Below are 6,607 nucleotides of genomic sequence, written 5' to 3'. Positions count from 1 at the left end.
GTAAAAATATTATATGATATTTTTATTTTCTATATGTATAATAATTACTAGTTTTTATAATTATTATTTTTTATACGCATAAAACATTAATATGTATAAATTTTTATTTTTTTAAAAACTTTGCTCACAATTGAGTTTCAGCCGAGCTGAGCTCAAACTTACGAGTTTTTGAGTTAAACTGAATTCGATATCAAGTCTCTAGTTAGAATCAAGCTCACACCACATAGTTTTTAGGCGAGCTAAGTTCACATAACCAAACTTTAAAACACGTTAGTGTTATTTACTGCCAATTTAGACCAATACCATTAACGGATGATACAGTGGGTAGCAAAATTACCAAACTACCCTTATCACAATAAACAATCAAATACATTTAGAGAACTGATAAATTAGCCTCTACCATATGCTGGTAGATGAGGATTACTTGGCAAGCCACCGACAGCTTGGTCTCTTCCATAGGCCACCGGTATTGAGGGGACTTGCTCCGTACATCCAAGATTGTAAGTATCGAGTCAAAGAAGTATTGATTATGATTCTGGAGACTGGATCTATTCCTCGCGCCTCATAAGTGCTTCAGACACATATCCTATCATACATTGGGAATATTTTCCATACTTATTTGTTATTATTCATGGGAGATGTTTTATGTAAGACGCCCATTTGTGAGGAATAGATCCCGTCACATGACTTTGAGATGCTATTGGGGCATCTCTGAGAAGAGGTGAATTGATGGTGGGTTTGGGACTCTACTAGCCACTGTTCTAATTTAGTCTTGAAGAAGAAGAACAATATCTTCTTTTGGAGGATAATTTTGTGTATGTAAAATGCAAAACCTTCTATATTGTATTATTTCATATATATTTGTATTATGAGCCTAATATCAATTTACCCAAATTAAAAATTGATATATCATATTAAAGTGTTAAGTAGAAATTCATAAGTTAGCCCAGATTACTGGATTCCTCAACCATTAATTAATTTAAAGACACGATGCAATGCTTGGGTCACAAAATGATAGAGAAATTCATCAAATGAGAAACTGTTTACAGAAACCGAGCTCGATTGATCCATTTAATTACCTGCTGGGACCAACTTAATTCCTTGATTACCAAATATGTATGCACAAGTGCATGCACGTAACGGAAGATTAATGCAACTAACTTGGCTCTTCAATGCATGGGTCCAGAAGGAGGTGACACATAACCGAATGTCTTTATCTGATTTCGAATCGGTGGTGGTGGCCCGGGATACCATGTTGATCTTAGACTGCGAAGTGGCGTTTCTCTGTTGCCATGATATTCCACCACCTGACTGCTTCTACATTCAAATTCAGGATGTTTCTTGCCTGGGTTCACCTTTCTTGAGCTACCATGACAATCGGAAAACGTTTCTGAACTATTTTCATCACCTTCCAAGAACAAACCACAACAGCTAAAACGTTAAACCCAGAAGCAGCATGTTTTAGATCGATCGATCCATGGAAGTAAGATCAATTTTATTTAAACCACGTACGTTAAGGAGAGAAGAATACCAGAAGAAGGAAGCAAGGTAATGTTCGCTGAAAGACTGTGTCGAGGAAGGAATATGGCCAGCAGTAGCACAGCTGCGCATAGCTTTGCGGGAAGCTTAAGCACGCCCACCCCCATCTCAACCAGCTGTAGACGACGCGAGAGCAGCTCGATCGAGAAAGCAGATTGAATGCATGCTACGCAAGTTACTGCTAAAGAAGGTCCAACAGAATAGATTCCATTTTATATTTAATATATATATATATATATATATATATATATATATATATATAGTAGAGAGGGGTCTCGTCTAACAACCGTTGGATTGGAATAAATAGTGAGGTTTAGAAAGGGACACAGTTTGGTAACCCAAATGTCAGACCTCCGCTTTTGGCATGGATATGGATCAACTGATTACGAAGGTCAATCAGTTGAGCTGATGAAACTTAATGAGATCTAGACGACATAGAATAGTAAGTCCTATCAGAGTGTTTTGTTTATCTGGGATTTGGTAAGCAAGGAGAGAAGTAGATGGGAAGATTATGACAGGCCCCCGTTTATTAAGTGGAGCGTTGGATTCCTACGCATGAGATGAAGGTTTTACTTAATTAAGTGGGCTTCCTGATTATATGAATTCTTTATCACACACGTATATCAATTTGAGTCCGACGTAGGTGTGGGTGTGGGTTATCTGCCCTGTTGAGCCCAATTTGATCCAGAGAGGAGGCGAAATTCTGTCTAAAGACATTCAACTACCTTATTCTATTATTTTGTGGTTTTGCCCTCTTACATTTCACACTAGCATCTTACTATACACACCACAATATCTAATGCACCATTTGATCGGGACTGTTGATCTACGGATGGGGCTCTTCAGACACTCGGTTATAGGTCTGGCATTTGCCACGTGGGGGCTTTAACTTGTCATTGACGATTTAATGCTTTGACGCGAACCAGAGCTATCAATGATTCAAAGACTGCCTTATACTTGGTAGAGCTGGATATACAAAAAGTTGGTAGACTCCAGATCATTGTTTGGTCCTAATTGACTCAGTCCATGTTTTAAGAGGACTCGGCTAAGAATACAAAACTCGGGATTGGACCTGGGTGGCCCAAAGTTTGACCTTGCGCCTGTTTAAGCACATCAGTAGAGGCTGGGTTAGGTCTATGAAAATTGGTGGTTCAAATGGTTTTAGGCCCAGGTCCATACCACCGATATAATTTTCTTAGAGTCTGTTTGGTTTGCAATTTAAATTGGAATCATAATGATTTATTCTCATAATCTATTTAGTTCAGATAGAAATGAGAATAACAATTAAAATCAACAGAAATGGAATTTTATTCCTAAAAAAGAAATAGGGAATAATCATTCCCTCAAATGGAAGAATATCATTCCAATAGGAATGAAAATAGAATTCTGATTCCATTCAACCATTGAAATAATCCATTCCGATTCCAATTTCAAACCCCCACTCCCGCCAACCAAATGGGCCTTAGAGAAGTCCAAAGACAATTAATTCATTGCAACCTATCTTTCAACACAGCTAACACGGGGACATGCATTTATTCGAGATAAGAGTAGTGGTAAAGTGAACGCAAAAACCTAATGCATTCAGCAATCAGTCAATCGGCAATCACATTTTAACGCAAACTGAATCGGGCTATGTTTGGGGGATATCGTATATCTGATGGTTGATGGCCTTAAAAACCTCTAACTAGTTTGATTACGGGAAAAAAAGCATGAGTTAAGAGAGACAGGGTCACCCTTTTTCTGAATATGCTGTTAGAAAAAAAATAGGGCCCTGTCAAATTTGCCACGTCATCCAAACTTTGACACGTGTAACATGATCTTTCAGGTGGATGCATGGACCCGATCAGAACGTAGGGTTACACCACTTATGAATGTCTTACCGCAGAGGACACTCGTTGTCCAAAACCTATAACTGCTGCCGGCCTGGTACATCGATCAGAGATTCAGAGTTCATTAATCAAGTTATCGATTTTTTTATTCCTTGACCTACTCTATTAATTAATGGATGAATAGTTATGGACCGACTGTGTAAATAGAGACTTGTGTTCATTCATCTAGCTGGCGATCGATGGAGCCCCCACACTGGGCGGTAGATGAGAAAATTAAACTTGTATTAATTATAATATTACTAAATGCAGAAACTATTGTCAACTATGTTTAATTTCACTCCAGTAGGTTTCATGGAAGATGGAAGACTGGTTATCCAGTACTCTTTGATTATTGAAAGGAAATCGAAATTCTCCTTGACTTCTCTCCACGCGAATAATTAAATATAAAGGCAGGCGATATGACGTAGAACTGATTTTCATCCCTCTTCTTCCTTCCCATGATCCATCGATCCCATCTTTCTGATCTGACACACAGAAAATGAGGCTTCTGGCGATAGCTATCCTTGTGTTCTTAGGTTGTGCTTTGCAGGCGAAGACGCACGGAGTCTCCGCCTTCACTACTTGGCAAAGCAGTTCCAGTGATTTACACGGTCATCAGGCGACGAAGAAACTGATGAGTGTGGAGAAGAAAATTAGAGTGGACGATGGAGATGTGAACAGACGATTTTTGGTGGTGAGGGCAGGTGCTTGGTTTCCTCGCAGGAGAGGCGATCGTTATGCTCCTCCACCTCCCGTTCCCAATCGCATGAAGTCCATGAATGTTCCGAGCCCACCTCCACCTCATCTGAAGCTGCAGAAATAAAACATTGTTTACTTTTAATGCCTTTCTACATGATCAACTTATAAGCAATATATGGATTTTCATTTTCTATTTGATGTAATTTGTTTTTGGTTTTCTGTTCAGTCTGCCTTCGATTTCGTTTCCATGTATAGAAATTTCGCATTCCTTTAATTTTTTTTTTTTACTTCCTTCGTTTGATTACTTTCTGGTTTGTCTGATTATGAATTTATGAGACATCAATTGAAGAAAGAGCAGTTTTTCTTTTTATTATTACATGATTTCAATTTTCAGGGTTTGATGAATTTGGGAGTAGGTTTTCTATGTGCGTATGCACCTGGGTTATGTAGTAGTGACTCTTGTCAAGTAGAATACGAGTATGGGGTCTGACTATTTATGAACAATCCTATTAGAATTATTTGGATCCAGTTAGAATCCAAATCCAAACCCACAAAAGAATTTGATACATTTACTAAAGATAATTAAAGAGTCATGCGTTAAAATGGCATACAAAGTTATTATTTTCAATTCGTTTTGTTCATGATATACAATTCGTTACTAAAGAACAAAAACCTATTCATGAAGGACACCTAGCAGGTTAAGCTTTTTTAGGTTAACCATTACTTGAAATTGTATTAAAGCTTGAAATTTGACCAAGTGAACTAGCATTTGATATTTGTTATTCCCATTATAGTCAATTAAATTTCAACATGTTCACACTTTAAGCCCAATGAATTTTTGCATGAGAAGCGTGTTAAGAGAACAAAAAAGTACTCTCGGGCCGGGGACCTCACCTAACCACCACCAGAAATAAAACTTTCTTTATGCTTTAATATATTAGATGTATGTTCAAGTAGCCATACGCTCGACTGATCTTTCACTCGATACCAAACTGAAGGGGGCCTTAGTAATCCTTGCTATATCAATACTTTGCATTTTACCCCCATCAAAATCGAGGCTGTATCTCGGGCAACAGGTTATGATCAAGTACTTGGGAATAAAGTGAAGCTGGAGAAGATTTTGGTGTCAACGGAGATATGAATCAGAGGCAGTTCGTGGCTTCCTGGTCAGGTAATTGGTTTGTTCGTAGAGGCGTCGTCGGTCTTTATGCTCCCCAGAGTCCCATTCCTAATCGGCCCAAGAGTATGATCGCTGCACGCTCATCTCCTCCGCCACCTCTAATCTTTAAGTAATTAAACGTCTTATCTTCTTTAGAGGTTGTAAGCTTTACTTAAACCTCAACTAGTATATGTAGTTGATTAAACGACTTATCTTCATTCTCATTGATCAATCTTATTTATATGTATTGAAAAGAAAGAGAAATCCTTAACTCTCTCTCTTGTCCAGAGAAAGAAGGAAAACAAGATTCTTTTTGTTTTTCAGTAATGGGATCGGAGTGGGGAATGGGAATGTATGGAAAATGGAAAAAGAGAGGGATCAACTAAGGCTGCATTTGGCATTTCTTAAAATTTTAAGGAATAACCTCATTTTTGCTGTTAAAAACTCAGTGTTCATAAGGATAGTTTAACCGTAAAAAGTAGACAGGTCCTTATAAAATAAGGAATGCCAAATGCAGCCTAAATATCCTTACGTGAAAACAAACTGTATATTAAATTAAAGACTATTTGATCTTACTTAGGTTATGGCAGTAAGCAATTGTTTAGAATGAAGGTATGTGCACCAGCGATATGATTTTACAAGTGGGAACATGGTCTGAGGAGCTCAGATCTCATGCAAGCAAAAAATCTGCTCACATAACACTCAGCTATACATTAATATATATTAAATTCATGAAGAAATGTTCCCAATATGTTGCTTACAGGGAATCCCATTACTGGTCAGAGAGGCAGTAGGTTCAATCCGACAGCTCATCTAATTAAGCAATCATATTCTCACAAAAGTGGGGAGAAACCCATTTATGAAACTTTCTATTCCAAAAATTTAAAATTGAAGTAGCTATTATAAAAACATGGGCCTCTTGATCATTTTCGGGCCGGGTGGAAACCACGCTTTACTGATGGTGATGGGCTGAAGCCAAAAAGCTCAGTTTTTGTTGGGATCTCTTCCCGGTATGTATGAAATGTGCAGACACAGGTTATGTTTCAACTTTTTTTTTTTTTTTGTTGGGAGTAGATCCGGATTCCGATTGATAAGGATGGTCATGGTTTGATTAATCATAACCAGTCAATTGGTTGATTGGTTTCATTGTGTAGAAATACCTTGACAAGCCTACACAAAGCTATTGACAATTGAGACTTGGGGTAAACATTGGAATGGGTGTAAGCGAATCCAACCCAAATCAAATGAGACAATATCTGAATTTGAATTCGATTAAAAAAATTGATATTCGAATGTGATTCAATATTTGATATATATTGAAAATTAATGTTCGAATTCAAAT

Source organism: Nelumbo nucifera, chromosome 3 (genome assembly GCF_055504915.1).
Source record: "Nelumbo nucifera cultivar China Antique chromosome 3, China Antique-T2T, whole genome shotgun sequence".
Lineage (NCBI taxonomy): Eukaryota > Viridiplantae > Streptophyta > Magnoliopsida > Proteales > Nelumbonaceae > Nelumbo > Nelumbo nucifera.
This window is presented reverse-complemented; position numbering follows the sequence as displayed.